At 43.9% G+C, this 23,018-nt stretch overlaps 1 long non-coding RNA gene across 6 annotated transcripts in view; it reads right to left on the bottom strand.

The window, feature by feature from the left end:
- LOC111751346 (uncharacterized) overlaps positions 1–23,018 on the bottom strand; it is an 82,845-nt gene that overhangs the window by 52,472 nt on the left and 7,355 nt on the right. For 4 of the 6 annotated variants that reach the window (XR_010318223.1, XR_010318225.1, XR_010318222.1 and 1 more), the window contains one exon: positions 22,666–22,750. This is a non-coding gene — a long non-coding RNA (uncharacterized LOC111751346). Of the gene's footprint in view, positions 1–1,469; positions 22,751–23,018 lie in introns of those variants that run through there. The other 2 variants (XR_002786427.2, XR_010318224.1) reach the window with 1 other exon arrangement.

Raw genomic sequence — 23,018 nt, 5'->3', positions numbered from 1 at the left:
AAGGCATCGATTCTTCTTCAGTATTCCTTATTCATTGTCCAGCTTTCACATGCATATGAGGCAATTGAAAATACCATGGCATGAGTCAGGTGCACCTTAGTCCTCAAAGTGACATCTTTGCTTTTCAACACTTTAAAGAGGTCCTTTACAGCAGATTTGCCCAATGCAATGCATCTTTTGATTTCTTGACTGCTGCTTCCATGTGTGTTGATTGTAGATCCAAGTAAAATGAAATCCTTGACAACTTCAGTCTTTTCTCCATTTATCGTGATGTTGCTTACCGTCCAGTTGTGAGGATTTTTGTTTTCTTTCTTTTTTTTTTTTTATGTTGAGGTGTAATCCATACCAAAGGCTGTAGGCTATGATCTTCATCAGTCAGTTCTTCAAGTCCTCTTCACTTTCAACAAGCAAGGTTGTGACAACTGCATAACGCAAGATATTAATGAGTCTTCCTCCAATCCTGATGCCATGTTCTTCTTCATATAGTCCAGCTTCTTGGATTATTTCCTCAGCATACAGATCGAATAGGTATGGTGAAAGGATATAACCCTGACAAACACCTTTCCTGACTTTAAACCATGCAGCATCCCCTTGTTCTGTTCGAATGGTCTATGTACAGGCTCCTCATGAGCACCATTAAGTGTTTTGAAATTTCTGTTCTTCACAATGTTATCCATAATTCGTTAGGAACCTCACAGTCAAATGCCTTGCATAGTCAATAAAACAAAGGTAAATATTTTTCTGATTTTCTCTGCTTCCAGCCAAGATCCATCTGACATCAGCAATGATATCCCTTGTCCTGCGTCCTTTTCTGAATTCGGCTTGAATTTCTGGCACTTCCCTGTCGATGCACTGGTGCAACTGTTTTTTAATTATCACCAGCAAAATTTAACTTGTCTGTGAAATTTAAAGATATTGTTCTGAATGGGCAAAAATATGGATCTCTTCCAGTTGGCTGGGCAGGTAGCTGTCTTCCAGATTTCTTGGCACAGACAAGTGGATGCTTTCAGTTTTGCATCTGTTTATTGAAACTTCTCAGTTGATATTCCACCAATTCCTGGAGCCTTGTTTTTCGCCAGTGCCTTCAGTGCAGCTTGGACTTCTTCCTTCGATACCATTGGTTCTTGGTCATATGCTACCTCTTGAAATGGTTGAACATTAACCAGTTCTTTTTGGTACAGTGACTCTTGTGTATTCCTTCCATCTTCTTTGAAGTTTCCTGCATCATTCAATACTTTTAGAATCCTTCAATATTACAACTCAAGACTTGAAGTTTTCTTCAGTTCTTTCAGTTTGAGAAATGCCGAGCATGCTCTTTCCTTTTGATTTTCTATCTCCGGATCTTTGCACATTTCACTATAAATCTTTACTTTGCCTTCTCAACCCACTCTTTTTTCTTCAACATTTCTTCCATTTGCTTTAGCTACTGTACTTTCAAGGGCAAGTTTCAGAGTCTCTTTTGACATCCATTTTAGTCTTTTTTTTTTTCTCTCCTTTTTTTTTTTTAAACATTTTATTGTGGTTTGGGTGAAATTTTACAGAGAAAAATTAGTTTCCCATTTAACGATTTATACATTTTGTTTCATGACATTACTTTTAATCCCTTCAATGTGCCAGCACTCTGCCTATTTTCCCTCTGGGTTCCCCATTTCCATTTGCCCATCTTTCCTGCCCCTTCCTGCCTTCTGAATTTTGTTTTGGGGCAAATGCTGCCCTTTCGGTCTCATATGGTTGATTGCTCTGAGGAACACGTTGCTCACCGGTGTTACTGTTCACTTTATAGGCCTGTCTATTGTTTGGTTGAAAGGTGATCTCTGGGAGTGGGTTCAGTTCCAGGTTTGAAGGGTGTCTAAGGGCCATAATCTTGGGGGTTCTATCAGTCTCTATCAGACGAGTAAGTCCAGTCTTTTTTTGTGAATTTGAATTTTGTTCTACACTTTTTTTCCACTCTATCCAGGGCCTTCTATTGTGACCCCGATCAGAGCAGTCGGTAGTGGTAGCCAGGCACCATCTAGTTCTTCTGGCCTCAGGCTAGTGGAGGTTATGGTTCTTGTGGTCCATTAGTCCTTTGGACTAATTGTTTCCTTGAGTCTTTGATTTTCTTCACTCTTCTTTACACCAGACAGGAAGAGACCAATAACTGTATGTTAGATGGCCGCTTGCAAGCTTTTAAGACCCCAGATGTTACTCACCAAAATGGGATGTAGAACATTGTCTTTGTGGACTATGTCATGCCAATTGACCTAGATGTCCCCTAAGACTATGGTGCTAAGCCCTGAAGCCCAGTGACCCAGTCCCTCAAGATGTTTGGTTACAGCTAAAAAGTTTTTATAACTTTGTCCCCTGTGTGCTCTACTACATACATGGATATATTTGCAGCACATACATATATATATGTAAAAATACCCTCGACCAAACCAGTGTATGCTTGTGGGTGTACTCCCATACCACCATCCCACACCTGTTTAGCTTATATATCTACCTATGTACCCACTTTATATTATTTATTATTATTACTGTTGTTATTGTTACTGCAGGATTGTGTATGTAATAGTATTTACCGTTGTTTCCTTTCACTTTTGCATTACTCCCAGTGTTTTCCTTTGCCTTGGTCATGTTCAGCTGACATCTCCCCTATTGTGTATTGCCTTTCCCTTCATCCAAGTTAATACTTGTCTACCATCTAGCTAGTGATTTTCCCTCTCTCCCCTCCCATCCCTGGTAACCATCAAAAATGTTTCTTTCTGTGTGTGAACCTTTTCTTAACTTTTTATAATCATGGCATCATATAATATTTGTCCTTTTGTGATTGACTTATTATACGCAGCATTATGTCCTCCAGGTACATCCATGTTGTGAGATATTTTTCAGATTCATCATTATTCTTTAAGTTTGTGTAGTATTCTATTATGTGTATCTACCATAGTTTGTTTATCCATTCATCTGTTGATGGGCACTTAGGTTGTTTACATCCTTTTGCTATTGTGAATAATGCTGCAATGAACATGGGAGCGCATATATCTATTCGTGTCATGGATCTTATTTCTCTAGGATGTATATTGCTGGATCATAAGGTGTCTCTATTTCTAACTTTTTAAGGAAGTATCATATCATTCTCCACAGTGATTGCACCATTTTACAACCCCACCAACATAGTATGAGAGTTCCAATCTCCCTACACCTTCTCCATCCAGCATTTGTTATTTTCTTCTTTTACTTAGCATTGCCATTTTTGCTGTGGTAAGATTTTAAGATGCTATCTGGTTGTTTTGATTTGCATCTCTCTAATGGCTAATGATCATGAGCATCTCTTCATGTATTTGTTGACCGGCTGAATGTATTCCTTGGCAAAGTGTCTATTCATGTCCCTTGCCCACATTTTAACTGATTTTTTGTCTTTTTGTCTTTGAGATGTTGAAGTTTTCCACGAATTTCATGGAAAAAAAATTTAGAGATTAATCCCTTTCCATAAATTTTAGAGATTTGTCATTGCCAAATCCTGTAGTAAGAAAGCCAAAAAGGAAGATCACGCTTGGCATTTCTCAAGATGAAAGAACTGAATTAAAAATTCAAGCCTCAAGTTGCAATAATAAAAGATCCTGTGGGCAAAATATTGAACGACCCAGGGAGTATCAAAAGAAAATGTAAGGAATACACGGAGTCACTATACCAAAAAGAATTGGTCACCACTCAACCATTTCAGGAGGTAGCATAGGATCAAGAACCAGTGGTACTGAAGGAAGAAGTCCAAGCTGCACTGAAGGCATTGGTGAAAAACAAGGCTCCAGGAATTGATGGAATACCAGTTGAGATGTTTCAACAAATGGATGCAGCGCTATAGGTGCTCACTCATCTATGCCAAGAAATTTGTAAAATAGCTACCTGGCCAACCAACTGGAAGAGGTTCATATTTGCACCCATTCCAAAGAAAGGTGATTCAACAGAATGCAGAAATAATCGAACAGTATTAGTATCACACACAACTAAAATTTTGCAGAAGATACGTAGGGTCTCTATGAGTAAGAACTAACTCAACGGCTCCTAACAACAACAACAAGAAGCACAGATCCTTCATTCAGTGTTTCTGTTCAAGAGATTAGGAAAGGATCTAATAGATATTTGGTTGGGTCACTGAAGCATGAAATGCATAGTGGCTTACACTAAATCAAGTTGAAGTACCAGACCTGCATCGGTATACTTAAAAGAAGGTATCCTAATGCTTAAGGAAATTGACATGTTAGTGTAGATTTATCAGGTTAGACCACAGACCCTTACATAGAGTGCCCAGAGGACACAGCTTTTGCCACAATGGAACAAATTTGTGAAGGGAGCCCCAGCATCCTTGAAGACTGCCCTGATTGCTATTTTATGTAAGTCAGATTTGACAGTGAGAACTGCCTTAACTGAATTGAGACACCTAACTACAGTGGGGCTGATTGGACACAGTGGTGAAAGTGGCCATGTGGCAGCACTCAATCAACAAAGATAAGGTGGGCATGGTTGCCATAATGGACGGTGGTGTCAAAGCAGTAATCAGAGTAATCTGACACTTATGGACTTATGGCATTCCCTACATAGTCCTGGTATACCCAGGAGTGAAACAGATGAAAAATCTACCACACATTTACTTGCTCTATAGAAGCGGAAGAATGCTAAGTCAAGTGAGCAGCAATCTAACTCAAATCATCAGAATAATGAGTCACAGTTCCTCAATCAATTCCCAGACTTGAGGCAGATTACAAACCCACAACCCCTTGAATAAAGGGTAGGCTGGGTCCTCTGGAAGAAGGACCCCACCACACTGAGAAAAATTTATACTGTTAGCCTTTCTTCCAGTCTTCCCCAAAGGGATCTATGGCCTTTTACAAGAGTGACTTTTCATTGGGAAAAAGGAAATAATCAGACTTTTGGGGGATTACTGGATATTGGCTCTGAACTGACACTAATTCCAGGAGACCCAAGACATCACTGTGGCCCATCAGTCAGAGTGAGGGCATATGGAGGTCAGGTTACTAATGAAGTTTTAGGCAGGTTAATCTGACATTGGGTCCAGTGGGTCTTCAAACCCATCCTGTAGTGATTTCTCCAGTTCTAGAATGCATAATTGGAATAGATATACTCAGCAACTGGCAGAACGCCCACATTGGATCCTTGACAAGTGGAGGAAGGGCTATTATGATAGAAAAAAACCAAGTAGAAGCCATTAGAATTGCCCCTACCTAGGAAAATATTAAACCAAAGGCAATACCACATTTCTGGAGAAATTGCAGAGATTACTGCCACCATCAAGGACGTGAAGGACGCAGGGGTGTGATTCCCGCCATATTTGCATTCAACTTGCCTATTTGGCTTGTGCAAAAAACAGATGGATCTTGGGAATGACAGAAGATTATCGTAAATTTAACGAGGTAGTGACTCCAGTTTCGCCTCCTGTTCCATATGTAGTTTCATTGCTTGAGCAAATTAGTACATCTCCTGGTACCTGGTTGACTCGACGGCACTGGGTGGGTACCTGGTATGCAGCTAATGATCTAGCGAATGCCTTTTTCTTGATTCTGGTTTCAAAGGCACATCAGAAGTAGTTTGCCTTCAGCAGCAAGACCAGCAGTACAGCTTCAGTATCCTACCTCATATATATCAGCTCTCCAGCCCTGTGTCATAATTTAGTCCCCAGGGAACTTGGTTGCATTTACCTTCCAGAAAATGTTACACTGGTCCATTACATTAATGAATTTATGCTGATTGGACCTAGTAATGATAAAGTGTCAATTACTCTGGACTTATTGCTAAAATATTTGTTTGCTAGAGGGTGGGAAATTAATCCAACAAAAATTCAGACACCCTCCACCTCAGTGAAATTTCTAGGGGTCCAGTTGTATGAGACATGTCAAGATATTCCTCCGCAAGTGAAGGATGAGTTATTGCAACTGGCCCCTCCCACAACTGTAAATGAGGCACACAGCTGTGGGCCTCTTTGAATTTTGGAGGCAATACATCCCTCATTTGGGTGTGCTATTAGTTGTTCTTAGGTGCCATACAGTTGGTTCCAACTCATAGCGATCTGCTATACAACAGAAAAAAGCACTGCCCGGTCCTGTACCACCCACACAAGCATTGCTATTTTGAGCCCATTTTTTCAGCCACTGTGTCAATCCATCTTGTTGAGGATCTTCCTCTTTTTCACTGACCATCTACTTTACAAAGCATGATGTCCTTCTCCAAGGACTGGTCCCTCCTGATAACATGGTGATAGTAGTGAAACAAAGCCTCACATCTAAGGAGCATATTGGCTGTACTTCTTCCAAGACAGATTTTCTCACTCTTCTGGCAGTCTATGGTATATTCAATAGTCTTCACCAATATAGTACAAAGGTATTAATTCTTCAGTCTCCCTTATTTATTGTCCAGCTTTTTCTTTGGTTTTCCTTATTCATTGTTCAGCTTTTGCATGCTTATAAGGCAATTGAAAATATCATGGCTTGGGCCAGGTGAACCTTAGTCCTCCAAGTGACATCTTTGTTTTTTAACACTTTAAAGATGTCTTTTGCAGCAGATTTACCCAATGCAATATGTCATTTGATTTCTTAATGGTTGCTTCCATGGACGTTGATTGTGGATCCAAGTAAAATGAAGTGCTTGGCAACTTCAATCTTTTCTCCTTTTATCATGATGTTGCTTATTGGTCCAGTTATGAGGATTTTTGTTTTCTTTGGGTTGAGGTGTAATCCACACTGAAGGCTGTGGTCTTCGATCATCACTAAGTGCTTCAAGTCCTCCTTTCTTCGAGCAAGCAAGGTTGTGTCATCTGCATAGCACAGATTGTTAATGAGTCTTCTTCCAATCCTGATGCCATATTCTTCTTCATATACTTCAGCTTCTCAGATTATTTGGTCAGCATACAGACTTAATAAGTATGGTGAAAGGATACAACCCTGACACACACTTCCTGATTTTAAACCACACAGTATCCCCTTGTTCTGTTAGAACAACTGCCTCTTGGTTCTTCCTGTACACAATTAAGTATTCTAGAATTCCCATTCTTCACAATGTTATCCATAATTTGTTATGATCCACATAGTCGAATATCTTTGCATAGTCAATAAAACACAAGTAAACATCTTTCTGGTATTCTCTGCTTTCAGCCAAGATCTATCTGACATCAGCAAAGATATCCCTCGTTCCACGTCCACTTCTGAATTCGGCTTGAATTTCTGGCAGTTCCCTGTTGATGTACTGCTCCAATCATTTTGTAATTATCATCAAAAAAATTTTACTTGTGTGTGATATTAATGATATCTTTTGATAATTTCTGCATTATGTTGGATCGCCTTTCTTTAAAATGGGCACAAATACGTATCTCTTCCAGTTGGTTAGCCCGGTAGCTGTCTTCCAAATTTTTTGGCATAGGCAAGTGAGCACTTCCAGCATTGCATCCTTGGGTGTGCTACTCTGGACTATTTATGAAGTGACTCCAAAAGCTGCTAGTTTTGAGCTGGGCCCAGAACAAGAGAAGGCTTTGCAATGGGTTCAGGCTACTGTGCAATCCACTTTACTGCTTGAGCCATATGATATGGCTGATCTAAGGGTGCTTGAAGTGTCAGTCACAGATAGAGATGCTGTTTGGAGTCTTTGGGAGGACCTTATTGGTAAATCGCAGTGCAGACCCCTAGGAGCTTGGAGCAAAGACCTGCCATCCTCTGCAGATAACTACTCTCCTTTTGAAAAGCAGCTTCTGGCTTATTACCGGGCCTTTGGTTAAGTGTAGTCTCTACTACCACAGTGGTGGTGGTAGTAGAGACTGTACACTTAACCGTGGGCCACCAAGTCACCATGCAGCCTGAGCTGCCTCTCATGAACTGAGTGTTGTCTGACCCGCAGAGCCACTAAGTCAGACACGCACAACAACACTTCGTTAAATGGAAGTGGGATATACAAGATTGGGCCCGAGCAGGACCTGAAGGCACAAGTAAGTTGCATGAGAAAGTGGTCCAAATGCCCACGGTCTCCACTCCTGTGACATTACCTTCCCTCTTCCAGTCTGCATCTATGGCCTTATGGGGAGTTCCTTATGATCAGTTGACTGAGGAGGAGAAAACTCATGCCTGGTTTATAGATGTTTGCTGCACTATATGCAGGCACCACTCAAAAATGTGCAGATTTTACTAGTTTCACTTTGAGAAGATATAGTAATCAGGATAGGCTAGGCTATGTTGAGTTAATAAGTAAATTAAAATCTCAGTGGCTTAGCAGGGCAGTTTGCTTCTTATTCTTCTAAAGTCTGGCGTAGACAGCAGGCCCTCTACCATCTGCTGATTCTGGACGAGGTTCTATCCATTCTGTGATCAGCAAGTCAACACAAGGCTTCTAGGATCAGAGCAGTGGGAAAGGAAAGATGGAGGAGAGTACTAACTCTTATGTGCCAGGACTGGAAACAAGACATCTGCTTTCCCACTCACATTTCATTGACCAAAGCTACTTACACAGCCAATCTAACCACAAAGGAGGCTGGGAAATATGAAGGCTCACTGGATCATATGGAGGGTGCGAGCTGCACCTGAAAGAGAAAGCTACCCTATTTCCAGGTTTCTGAAAGCACTTTACTGTCACTTCTACTCCAGTAATAGCTATAATCAGGGGGCTTGGACGTATTTCTTCTTCACAACTCCTCTCCTAGTCCCTTTGTCGATACAAGTCAAATCATTTGCTGAGGGTAAAAGACCTCTGGGTTAGTTTAGGATACAGAATAAGAACTTTTGTACTTGATTTGTACAAGCTTTGTCCTTGAAAAGTACATAATCTAGTAATAAAAACATTACATTAATAAAAGCATTATTATAGTGATATATGATTATAACAAAATGTGCACTGTATAAAAATATATACACATATATACATGCACACATGGAGCCCTGCTGGCACAATGGTTAAGTGTTACACTGCTAACTAGAATGTCAGTAGTTCGAATCCACCAGCCCACCTCTGGAAACTTTATGGGGCAGTTCTACTCTGTCCTATAGGGTCACTATGAGTCGGAAACGGCTTCATGGCAATGAGTTTGGTTTTTGGTTTTTAAGTACATATATGAGGCATTAGTCATTCAGTGGTAGAAATCTTGCCTTCCATGCAGGAGACCCGGGTTCGATTCCTGGACAGTGAACCTCATGTGCAGCCACCACCTGTCTGTCAGTGGAGTCTTGCATGTTGCTGTGATGCTGAATGGGTTTCAGTAGCACTTCCTAAGACAGACTACAAAGAAAGGTCTAGTGATCTACTTTCAAAAATGGGATCACGGTGGTCCGATCTCCAACTGATCATGAGGATGGCGCAGGACCAGGCAAAGCTTCATTCCATTGTTCATGGGGTTGCCACGGGTTGGGGCCTCCTCAACAGCAGCTAACATATATGCATATATATATTGGGTTTTTTATGTATATTTAAAGATATGTAACTACATACAGAGAAGAATTAGATGGGGACGAGACTAAACGCACAAATCAAGTTTTGTCGAAAAGGAATCATTCCATTGTAAAAAGTCTGAGATGTGAACTTGGAGAAGGTAGAGTGTTTACTAGGCTTCATAAGGTTCTTGAAAGGTAGAGAAGTGTGAGGAGCACACAGAGCAGGGGTATGAGATTACAGGCGCCCACACGGGCGGGGTGGGGGGCAGTGGTGTGGCTAGAATGGAGGCTTAAAGCAGTCAAGGAGTGGCTGATCAGGCAGCTTGAGGCCTTTATTGCTGCAGGGCTAGCAGGACTGAGTCTAAAGGCAATGGGACATATGGTTGGTCAGGGCAAGGAGACGGCCAAACCTCCTTTAGAAAGGTAACTCGGGTTATCAGAGTGGAGGCTGGCCAGGAAGCTATTGCAGCAGCCCCAGAGAAGCACTTGCCCCTGATGGCCCACCCCTGCCTGGAGTCTCCCCATTCTGAACTCCCAGCAGTGCCCAGGGCCATTGAACCTGCTCAGGTATCCAAGTCCTAGACCTGGCAGTAGCTCATCCGAACACCTCTCTCTTTCAGCCCCCCACCCCCAGCCCATCAGCAAATGGCTGAATCGGACCCCTCCAGCCCACCTCCACTATCCAGTCCCCACCCTCCTCCGGGACTACCCTCAGGTCCTCTCTTACCCTCGCTGTCTATCCTCCACACAACAGCCACACTGATCTGTAAAAATCCAAGTCAGAGCTAAAGCCCTGCAGAGGTTTCCCATCACACTCAGAATAAAATCCCACGTCCCTCCATGAACTATAAGAGCCACCTGCCAAATGAGGCTTTGTCCTCAACAGCCAGTCTGCCCTGGATGCTAACACTGTCCCTGGTCTCTCCCTTCTCCAGCTGTGCTGACTCCTTGCTATCCCCTCACAACATCAAACCTGCTCCCACCTCAGGGCTTTTGAGCAAGGAACAGTCTTCCCAAGATGGCTGCATTCAGCCGCTGCTCAGAAGAACTTCTCTAAGCTTCCTGTCTGAAGAGCAACACGCTCCATACCTCGCCACCACTCCCTCCCTGTACACAGCCTCTCCAGCTTCTCTGAACATAGGCTGCAGGGCCCAGAGGCCCTATCTTTGCTCCACACAGCTGCAGTCCCAGCATCTATGCCAGTGTCTGGCACATTTCAAGCCCTCGATCAATATTTGTTGCATGAAGCAGTTAATAAATGGCAATTTTCAAATATCAAATGGAACAAAAATGAGGCTAATAGGCTAAGAGTGGGGCAGCTGCAGTTCTGCCCTTACAGACTTCAACAAATACCGCAGACCATGTCCTCATCTCAAGCATCTCTCGTTGCTGTTAGTTGCCCTCAAGTCAGTTCTGACTCACAGCAAACAGAATGAAAACCTGCCTGGTCCTGCACCATCTCCATGATTGTTGGTATGTTTGAGTCCATTGTCGTGCCTATGGTGTCAATCCACCTCTTTGAGGGTTCCCCTCATTTTCACTGACCTTCTGCTTTATCAAACATGATGTCTTTTCCTAGTGATTGGTCTTTCCTGATGATGTGTCCAAAGTAAGTAAGCGGAAGTCTTGCTATCCTCACTTTTGGTTGTATTTCTTCTAAGACTGGTGAGTTTAATTACTGCTCAGGTTTGAGGCTCCTACCTCATAGACAGGACAGGAACACTTAACATCACCAGTCAGCGATCAGAGGGAATATCCTAGAGTCCCACTGAGCCAAGTCAGCTATTTGGCACCTTGTTTGGGGCCTGCTTCCACCAAGGCCAGGGGAAAAGGAGAAGGTGGTGGAAAAGACCCTGGTACACATTTCAGAAGACTGGGTTTCGTGGCCCGTGTCTGCTCCCTGCCAGCAAATGACTGATGCTCTCAGAGTCTCCTCAGTTTTCTCATAAGTGAAAAGTCTGGGCTGTACTACCTACCCCTCAGTGTTCTTTCAATGAGAGGACAAGGAGATGCAGAGACAAGCAATGTGCACCCACCTGCTGACCAAGCAGGACATCCCAGCTCAGCCGAGAGAACAGGGAGATAGCAGTCCATCCACATGCTGGATCTCCCTCCTCGGAGAACCATGAGGAATCATCTAGATAGTGCTTTTGGGAATTGGGGGAAGGAATAGCTCATGTGCAATCATTTTGAGCACTACAGAATGGTTCACATGCTCACAATTTTTTTTTGTACTTTAGATGAAGGTTTACGAAGCAGTTTCTCGTTATATAATTAGTACAAATATTGTTTTGTGACATTTGTTGCCAACCCCACAACATGTCAACACTCTCCCCTTCTCAACCATGGGTTCCCTATTATCAGCTTTCCTGTCTCCTCCTGCCTTCTTATCCCTACCCCTGGGCTGGTATGCTCCTTTAGTCTTGTTTTGTTTTATGGGCCTATCTAATCTTTGGCTGAAGGGTGAACCTCAGGAGTGACTTCAGTGCTGAGCTAAAAGGGTGTCCAGGAACCATACTCTCAAGGTCTCCCCAGTCTGTTTCAGACCAGTAAGTCTCGTCTGTTTTTTTTTTCTTTTGAGTTAGAATTTTGTTCTACATTTTTCTCCAGCTCTGTCTGGGACCCTCTGTTGTGATCTCTGTCAGAGCAGTCATACCACAAATCAGTTCACAGTCTCAGGCTTGTGAGGCCAAAACCCAGCAGCCTCCTGACATAGCCGAGTCCTCCGTTCACTTTTCCCCATGTTCAGGCTGTCTCCATTCATCACTTCATCCATTCCTTAAGGTTTAGTCAAGGATGATCCAACAAAGACAACGAGAAGGAGAGAGGATGAGGATGAATGAGATAAAAGGAACAGTGGAAAAATCCATCTTTCTGTGCTAGACAAGATAATCCATCTTCTTTTTCCTTCAAAGACTGATCTAGTTCCTCCACCTGAAAGGTAGATGTCTCAGTCTCCTAGTGCTCCTGTAACAGAAATACCACAAGTGGGTAGCTTTAAAGAAAGACATTTATTTTCTCCAAGTCCTGGAGCCTGGGAGTCCAAATCAGGAGTCCAACCGGGCATTCTTTGATTCCCTGACTATAGATAGTCCTCACATGCAGTGTCCGTCTTCCCCCACATGTGAGTATCTCTGTGTCTCATCTGCTGTTTTTATAACTCAGAAGTGATTAGATTTAGAACCCACCCTAACTTGGGTAGAGAACTAATTAACATAACAAAGAAAACCATATTTCCAAACTGACTGGGTTTTGGCCTCACACAGCTGGTAATGTAAATAGGTATAGGGGTTAGGATTCTAACACATATATATATTTTGGGGCGGGGGGGCACTGTTTAATCCATAATAGTAGGCATGTCAGGAACTCCCTAAGTATAAACTGAGAACACCAGAGACTGAGTAAGCATTGGCCTGAAAGAAGAGAGCCACTCTCTTCTTCCGTTACCCGGATGTACCTCCCCATACACATGCCCTCTGGGCCCCACCCTGACAGGTTCTGATTCAGGGTGTGTGTAAGTATGTGAATGGGTGTGTGGGGGCAGATTACTTGCATTTTTAAGCACCCCCAAGTGATCCTGATTCACACAGTGCCAGTTGAGAACCACTTCAAGAGAGAAGAGGGAGCTGAGTTATGCCTTCACAAAAGATCTTGCCACTGATTGGGATTCCTTATAGAAAAGTCACTTATCAGTAATGCAACTCTCCCAGATGGTGAGAAGCTCACACGCCCCTAGGATGTTGGCCTGAAAACATTAACCACAGACTTTATCAGTAGCAGCTGTGAATTTGAACACCCATCAAATTCCCCTCAGGTTTCAATAGCCCACTCCTTCCCGCTCCCATCCTTTCCTGATTTTCATTCACTCAACAAATATGCACTGAGCACCTTCAGTGAGCCAGGCCCCGCTGGGCACAGGGAACACAGCAGAGCACAGAACCAAGATGGTGCCTTCCCTCAGGAGCACAGGACCTCACACAGAGATGGCAGTGGTCTCTCAGACAACTGTGCACACACAGTCATAACACTAGCCAGGAAGCATACAGGATTGCGAAAGTGTATGTGAAGGAGGCCTGCTTCTGCTTGGACGGTCGGGAAAGCCTTCTGAGGAAGGAATGTTTAAGCTGAGATCTAAAGGACAAGAATCAGCCAAGCAAAAGGTTTTGGGAAGGAGCACATGACGCCCGTTTTTAACTACGAAATGATCAATAAGCTTTGTTCCTGAGAGGAGGCATTCACTCCCTCTGCTGTGTGATCCCTCTGAGACTTGGCCCTCATGCCAACGAGGAAGAGCCAAGGAACCTGTTGTGGCTTGAACTGTGTCCCCCAGAAAATATGTTGAATCCTAACCCTTAGTACCTGTGGCTGTGTGTGACATTGTTTGGAAATAGAGTCTTTGAAGATCATATCAGTTAAGTTAGGTCATATTAGAGTAGGGTGGATCCTAATCCCATCCGAGTGGCGTCCTTTTAAAAGAGAAAAAGAGACACAGAGACTTCCGAGAGAGCAAGGTCCTGCAGGCACCCTAAATCTGAACTACTAGCCCTAGAACTCTGAGACAATAAATTATCTTCTTAAATGCCACCCAGTTTATGGCACTTTGTACAGCAGCCCTAGTATGTGGAGACAGAGCCTGTAACAGATCCTTCCAACCAAAGGCCTACAGTCTGTGCCCATCGGACCACTTGGTATAACTCAGAAATCCATTTCCCATGTTAGCCATGTAGTGATCAAGGGCAGGGAACTGCTTTGCCTATTTTATGCATTCGTTCACTCTTCACTCAGCAATTTCTTAAATGACCACCTCGTTATGAGCACAGTGCCCAGCACTGAGGGTGCAGAGCTGACCTATCACATCCCTAACCCCCAGAAGCTCACCACCTGTTAGAAAAGACTGCAAACAGGTACTTGTAAAATAGTCTGTAAGTGGGAGCAATGATGGTACTAAACTCAAGAGCAGTGTGAGAATTCAATGAGAAGACACATGTAAAATCCTCAAAAGAATGCTTGTCACATAGCAAGTATTCAGTAAACATTAGTCATCATCATTAACATATGATATGTGTCCTGCAGGACAGAATAAGTTATTATAAGATCACCTAACTCAGATGGTCAGTGTCTTAGTTATCTAGTGCTGCTATAACAGAAATACCACAAGTGGATGACTTTAGCAAAGAGAAGTTTATTCTCTCACAGTCTAGTAGGCTATAAGTTCGAATTCAGGGTGCCAGCTCCAGGGGAACGCTTTCTCTCTCTGGTGGCTCTCAAGAAAGTCCTTGTCATCAGTCTTCCCCGGTCAAGGAGCTTCTCAGCACAGGGACCTGAGGTCCAAAGGATGTGATATTCTCCTGGCCCTTGTTTCTTGGTGGTATGAGATCCCCATGTCTCTCTGCTCACTTCTCTCTTTTATATCTCGAAAGAGATTGGCTAAAAACATAACCTAATCTTATAAATTGAGCCCTGCCTCATTAACACAACTGCCTCTAATCCTGCCTCATTAACATCATAGAGGTAGGATTTACAACACATAGGATAATCACATCAGATGACAAAATGGTGGACAATCACGCAATACTGGGAATCATGAACTAGCCAAGTTGACACATGGTTTGGGGAGAAACAATTCAATCCATGACAGTCAGGAAAGGTTTTCTGAAGGGGATAACACCTGACCTGGGTTTCAAAGGATGAGCAGGAACAGCCAATCTACATCATCTCAATTTGAGGATGTTAATAAGAACAGCTAACCTGTACGGTATTCTAACCATGTGTCAGCACTGCTTGAAGTGCTGTGCTCATTTTACAGATGGGGAAGGAAACTAAGGCCTCCAAAGCTTAAATAGCTTAAGGTCATACATACAGCAAGTGGCAGAGCCAAGAGTTGAAGCCAAGAAGATCTTATTCCAGAGGCCAATTTCTTATGGTAGTTATATTTTTGTATTTCAAAACTTTTTAAGCTGCAGTAAAGAACAGAATATACAAATATCCATGTACTCATAACGTGGAATTTATGTAATGGAATATTTCATATTTGCTTCAGTTATTTTTTTTATAAAAGCACTGAAACACTATCGAAACGCCTTCCTTGTACCTCTCCTCGATTCCATGCCTTTCCTTTCCCAAAGATAACCATCAGGTTGACTTTGGTGTGTGTCCTTGTAGTCCTTTTTTTTTTACTGGGACCACCTGTATGTTGTTGTTGTTGCTAGTTGCCATTGAGTCAGCTCCAATACATAGCCACCTTATGTATAAGAGAAAGAAATGTCTTCTGAGTCCATTTCTGTGGCTATTGTGTGAATCCTTCTCATGAAGGATCTCCCTCATTTTTGCTGACCCTCTACCTTACCCAACAGGATGTCCTTTTCTAATGTTTAGTCTTTCCTGATGACATGTCCAAAGTAAGTGAGTCAAAGTCTTGCCATCCTCACTTCTAACGAGCATTCTGGTTGTATTTCTTCTAAGACTAATTTGTTCGTTCTTCTGGCAGTCCATGGTACAGTCAATAATCTCAGCCAACACCACAATTCAAATGCACCAACTCTTCTTCTGTCTTCCTTTTTCATCGTCCAGCTTTCACATGCATATTGTTGCCACCCAGGAAGGTGGGTCCTTGTCTGGCACACTCAGACTTGCCAATGATCTGAACACTGGTCTTTGAGGAAAACAAAGTAACTTTACTGCAATGTGCAGAGCAAAGAGGCGGGAGGCAGTTCCTCCAATCCGACTCCCCACGCTATGGGGAAACGGAGCTTATATATAATTTGAACAGCGAGATGGTGGCCGTGCAGGAGTAGTGGGGAGGAAAAATTCTAGAAGGAAGACATTGCAGGAATTATGGTGGCTAGGAAACAGGAGGTGATGTGGTGGTTCTTGCTGGACCTCTCACTTCTTCAGAATGGGGTCCGGGTGATGATTTTCCTTCTGATGCATTCCACCTGTTGCTGCATCCTCTGTTGAGGTCTACTAATAGCCGCAGCCAGCCCAGGTGTGGCTTGAGCTGGTTTAAGGCAGTCTTTTATGACTAATGGAGATTTACTGGCATTCATAGGATCAGGTTGCAATATGAGGTGGTTGATAACCCTGTGTACAATAACCACCTGTAGAGATGCTCAGAAATAGTGCATAGTATTATATTGTGTGTTTAAAGTATTTAAATAGTTACTTTCTCTACATATTGTTCTGTAACTTGCTTTTTTTCATGCAACATTATATTTTGAATGTTATAAGATGATATTTCAGGATTTGATTTGTTCACATTAGTTGCTGTACAGTATTCCATCTTGGCTGCCATTGATCGCTGATGTATCCATTGCCGTACTGATGGGCACTGAGTTGTTTCCACATTTTCACCATTAGAAACACTGCTGCTATGAACATCCTTGTACCTGCTTCCTTACACAAGGCAAGAATTTCTTCAGAAGCTGACTCTTAACCTCAATACTTTATTACTTCCCTAGCTGAAATATTAAGACAAAAGATGGAGAAAAAGACAGATGGCCACGGGGAGACCAAGCACAGTCAGCGAGGCCTTAGAGTGAGCACCAAGCAAAACCCCCACTGGCTGCAATGACCTCCTTGAAAATTGAAGGGAAGAATGTGATACATTTGATAGAAATCTGCACAAACGAACCTGGCTTCTCTTTTCAAAGTGTCCTCTCAGGCTTAAAGCCGTAGTTCTCAGCCTTGGCTATATATTAGAATCATCTGGAAAGTTTTTTAAACTGTAGATGTCTATACCAGAGATTCATGATTTAATTGGTCTGAGGTGTGGTCTCCACATCGCAATCCAGTTCTTCACACTTGACTGGGCAGAGATGACATGATAAACACACCCTAAGTTCACTCCTACATTAGGACGGTTGATATCACTCCTCTCCCTCCTTTTTAGGCCTCCTACCATCTCCCCTCACCCCATGTCATGGATTGAATTGTGTCCCCCAAAAATATGTGTCAATTTGGTTAGGCTGTGGCTCCCAATATTGTGTGGTTGTCCAACATTTTGTCAACTGATGTGATTTTCCTGTGTTGTATATTCTACTTCTACACAGTTAATGAGGCAGGATTAGAGGCAACTATGTTAACGAGGCAGCACTCAATCTACAAGATTAGATTGTGTCTTAAGTCAATCTTTTTTGAGATATAAAAGAGAGAAGGGAGCAGAGAGATGTGGACCTCACACCACCAAGAAAGTACAGCCAGGAGAATAACTCATCGTTTGGACCCAGGCTCCCAGTGCTGAGAAACTCCTCACCTGGGGAAGATTGATGACAAGGACCTCTCCCCAGAGCCGACAAAGAGAGAAAGCCTTTCCCTGGAGCTGGCACCCTGAATGGGGACTTCTAGCCTCCTAGACTATGAGAGAATAAATTTCTGTTTGTTAAAGCCATCCACTTGTGGTATTTCTGTTATAGCAGCACTAGATAACCACGACACCCCACATTCCACAGAAGGGTCCATGCTGGCTTCTCTGCACACTAGTCTTTTTCTGGCTGCCCCAGTGGAAACTTTGTCATGCTGAGTTTGAAATCACACAAGGCTCCCTGGCTGCCATTTATTTAGGCTCCTGGAAGCAGAGGAGAAAATGCCAGTTAAGGAAAAATGAGGGCAAGAGGAGTTTTTCTTCTGCTTTACCATCCGTACATCTATCCATACAACGACTCATTTGGCCAATATTGACATCGCTGTCCACTCAGTGAAAAGTATACAGCACTTTGTCTACAATGGTCCGTGACCTTCATTAGCCTATCTGAAACTTAAAACTGTGCTGAGGGCTAGGTAGCCCATGTGAGTCTATACCTATTTCATAAGTGAATCAATGAGGTTCAAAAAGATGAAGTGACTTAAATCAGGGTTCCCAGACTTTGGAATTTTACAGATCAAAGAAAAAACTAACGTAGGACAAATGTCCATTGACATCTTAAAACACCATCTACTATTACCATGATTTGAAAAAAAGGAAGAATATTTTAACGGCAACAGCAAAAGTAAAGAAAATAAAACCCCTTATCTCAGAATAAAGAAAAGCCTTTAAAATTGAAGAAATTTAGCCTTAAGGAAAACTAAATGCATCGTGCTTATTTTTCTGCATTTTAATGCAGATGGTGAAAACTTTATCAGAGACCAGGATGCTCCAAGGGCCTGCCCCTGGAAACTATTGTGTTCAAGCATAGAATTTTAGATTCACAAAATATCTGCAAAATAATCATGTTCAACTAACCACATGATTCTTGAGTTCCTTCTGTGATATACTTGACAAGTATTCGTCCAGCTAGTTGTAAGAGCGATATTTTGATGAGGCCGTTTTGACACATGGACATCTTGACATATAGAGTAAAAAATTAAAATTGAGACTTTTTTGGTAACGGCAGAAAATACCAAACACTCTAAAATACAAATAAAGCTGTGACTCCTCTTAGTATTTTCAGCTCCCAGCCCCAGCTCCACCCTGGAGACATGTCACTAATTTTCAGTATCATCAGATCCCCATCTTCAGTCGAATCAAAAGGGACAGACACATGAAGGGTAGGGCAAGTCCCAGGGATGCCAGCAAGTGTCAGGAACAGAGCCTGGGTCAGGAAGAGGGAGGGAGCAGGGAACTGGGCCAAAGGCATCTGTTTTACACATTACTTAGTTAAAAAAAAGAAGAAGAAGAAACATTAATGGTAGGAATGAAACTACTTGCTATGTTCTACTACTGTCAAACAAGTTTGATTTTATACTAAAAGAAATTTCAAAGGTCCATGATGTCAAAATGGCCACCTCAATGTACCGCATCAAAATAAACACAGCAGAGAGTCACAGAATGTGGTGTCATTACCCCCAGTGACAACCTCTGGGACATCTTAAGACACTTCGACTATCATAAAGTTCCTCTAGAGCCTCACAAAATGAATCTAATTCCTCTTCCCCATGGCAAGCTGGCAGATAGTCACACCTTCCCCAAATCACTTCTTCAGGCTAGCAGCCTCAGTTCCTCTGCAGGCTCCTGAAGTGACGTGGTTTCACATCCTTCCCTGCCCTGGACGAAGTCTTCTGAGCAGGTTTTAGCTTATCTGTATTGCTCTTCAAGTATGACACCCAGCACGGATTCCAGACCTGCAGGCATGAGGGCCTGGTGGGACTTTCATCCCCTCTGTATTAGAAGGCCCTCCACTCCTGTATGCCAAGAACATACCAGATTTATTTTGTCTGCCATGTCACACCACTGATGCTGCAACTACGTTACCAGCATTTGGGCTGAAACCTGGATCATCCACCGTTTAGGTTGGGGCACCATCCACTGCACCACACAGCCTTGGGGGCCCAAGGCCCTTTCCTAATGGAGAATGACACGGTAAACGGTGTTGCTGTTGCAGCTCCAGAATGAGCCACAGAAGCTCAGCTCGAGAGGCTTTTCTTTCCTTTGCCCCAGGGAACACTGGTAGACATGCCCTACGTACAGGCAGCATGATCTCCAGCTGCTCAGACTGTATCTGGTTCACTCCTGCCACCAGCCATAATCCCCACAGCATAGATAATTGCTCGGAGGAACAGAAAAATGGGTGAATCTCAAGGAAGGCATACTCCCCCTCGCCCTCCCTCCCCACACTACTCTGGCAGGTTGACTGCCTGGGACAACACACAGGTGCCGCAGCCCAGCCCAGAGTCACCGACAGCCCTGGGAACAGTAGGGGGATTCCATATGGTGACATCCAACGCTTAAAGAAGCAGCAAAAATTAGTGGAATTTCCAAGGGGAATGGACTCAGCGGGGGATACATGGTACACTGGCTTTGGCAGGCTTTTTCTGCAGACTGCGATCTCTTCTCTCTGAAAGCTTCCTGACTACTCCCACTTCCCTGCCTCCACTTCCCTTTAGAATAGTTCACGGCATGAATGAGACAGTCATGAAGACAGGAAAACTACGAAGTATGGATGGCTGTGCATTAAACAATGGGTTCTCCTAGCAAACTTCCTCGTGGTGAATATATCCCTGGTCAGGCTGACCTTGGATGTGTGGGCACTGTCACTGCACACACCACATTCGCACACACCAGCTGTAACACCACACCGGACAGACTGTAGGGTCCGGCTTTCAGCTGTCAGCGGTACCCATCAGCAGTGCTGCAGGGCTGGCAGTGGGTCACCACAGACCATCTCCTTTAGAACAAAATAACTCTCACCAGGGCCCAGGATCAAGCTGATTCTTAACTCCTCAGCCAGTCAGCCTCCCCCTTTCCCACTAAGCCCGGGTTCTGCTGGAAGCCAGCCTGCCTAATTCTATTATCACCATTAATATTCATAAGGACGGTAGACTAAGGAGAAGAACACAGTGTCGGCGGGCGCCGAGGAGACCTCCACCTTGCAGCAGGATGGAGCTGCAGCGCTCAGACTGCAGGAGCCTTAACCTGCCTTCTGGCGGTGGAAGATGTGCAGTGGCGCCAAGGAGAACCGGCTCTGCCCAGACGCCTATTCTCCTCTCATTAGATGGACATTTTCAAGAATATTCAAAATGCAACACAGATTAGGCGTGTCACAAGGCGACAGAACACACTGTTCACTGTGGAAAATGTCCAGCTGACTGCGGCTGAGGAATTGCTGGCAGGCAGGTTCCTTTCCTGCGTGGCAGGAGCTTGAGTTTAGGCGCCCGCTAGGGATTTCCACTCGGTTACACAGGCTCGGAAAGGGCCCTGCCCTTAGCCCTCGGCCTAAAGGAAACCATGTGGCCAGAAGCAGCTCTCTGTTCTTCAGCCTTGGCAGACGGAAGATGGAGAAAGAAAGTGGTTTCTTGGGGATCTGGAAGCGCATTTCAGGCCTGCCTTCAGGATGAGAGGAGCCATGGGTACCATGGGTCTGGGTGGACAGGCCAGAAATACCTGCCCTAGAAGCTCCGGCCAGGGACTCTGGAGTCATGCAGCCATTCTGAAACGAAAGCACCTGACTTGTGGAGTTCTTGAGGTCCACCTAAGATGTTCCAGTTACTGAACGTCCTTGCCTCAGAAAAGAGCAGGGTCAGGACCTGCTGTGCAGTGAGCCTGCCGCGGGAGCTCATGACCTGTTCCGCTTCCTCTTTAAGGAGTCCCTGCGTGACGAAAACGGTTGAGCTGTCGTCTCCTAGCCCAAAGGTGGGCAGCTTGAACCCACCCACAGGCACCTCGGAAGACAGGCCTGGTGATTTGTCTCCCAGTGAGAAGGACGTATTCTCACAGCCTTGAAAACGCTATGGAGCAGCTCTACTCTGCACACACGGGGCCGCCTTTGGTGAGCTGCTGTGCTTCTCCCTGTGTGTGTGTGTGTGTGTGTGTGTGTGTGTGTGTGTGTGTGTGTGTATTGTGTGTGTGTGTGAGAGAGAGAGAACGAATCAGCACAGCTACTAATGGCAAGGGCTGGTTGAAGTGACCAAGGCCCCAACCCACTCAGTTTGGGTTTGCCATTCACACCGCTCCCTGCATATCTGAAACAGGCCGTTGTTACATACATGCCGGTATGTGTCAATGCACATACACACAGAACCTGGATAAGATAAAGATTCACTGCAATTTCTCTTGGTCTTGGAAGGACAGGAAAGCACAGGATAGAAGTGAGCAGAGCGCTCCTGGCCCTCTCTGCCCATTCTGTCCCACTTAAGACCGCTCTGGGCATGCTCAGCAGGCTCCTATTCCTTTTATTACAAACGGCATCACGAGGGAACCATGGCAACAAGAGCATCCGCTCCTGCAGGTCTTTGGCCGTTGATAAAATGTCTCCTGGGTCACCTGCGTCACTGAGTCCTAGACTCTAGAACTGCTAACAATCAAGTTTGCCCCCCAATCTAGGGACCCAAGAAAGCTGAAACAGCGCAGAGGTGACCCAAATACCTTTCTTAAATAAAGAATTAATTTACTTACAAAAGGAATAAGACAGAATCTTAACCAGCAGCGTTCTACCAAGCTATGCAATTTTGCGGTTGACCTAGATAATCCGAGTTCTTGGAAAATTCCAAAAGGACTATACCAAATAATAGAAAAACACATCCACGTTATCCCAAAACAGTTGTCTTTAAATAAAATTGTTCTCACTTTTCTCTAATATCATGAAAATAAGAATCTAAATTTCCATCTTTCTGTACTCACGGTTTGGAAACCCTGGTGGCACAGTGGGTAATATCTATGGCTGCTAATCAAAAGGTTGGCAGTACAAATCCACCAGGCGCTCCTTGGAAACTCTACGGGGCAGTTCTACTCTCTCCTACAGGGTCACTGTGAGTCGGAATCAACTCCACAGCAGTGGGTTTGGGGCTTGGTACTCACAGTTTAAACTGACACAGATAGAGAGGATAAACTGCGTTCTCGATGTATGTTTACCGGAGGAAGGGGGCTCTGACTTCTGATGTACCTGCAGAGGCAAAGAAACGTCAGCATAGCAGTCTGGAGAAGCCAGTCCTGAGACCTTGAAGCTATCTCCCTGTGTGCCTACTGTAGTATCAAGTAAGGCCCTACAACCAGGAAGCAGTACAAGTATTCAAAAAGAGATACAAAGTAGTTCACAATTCTTCTACTGGCGGGTATGTTTCATGAATTTCAGCAGCTTAACCAGTCTCTAAAAGTCAATGTCTCCTAAAGGCAGAGCCTATAATTTGAATGTCAGTGTTCAAGCCTGGGGC

This window comes from Loxodonta africana, chromosome 17 (assembly GCF_030014295.1).
Source record: "Loxodonta africana isolate mLoxAfr1 chromosome 17, mLoxAfr1.hap2, whole genome shotgun sequence".
In the NCBI taxonomy this organism is placed as follows: domain Eukaryota; kingdom Metazoa; phylum Chordata; class Mammalia; order Proboscidea; family Elephantidae; genus Loxodonta; species Loxodonta africana.
This window is presented reverse-complemented; position numbering and strand designations above follow the sequence as displayed.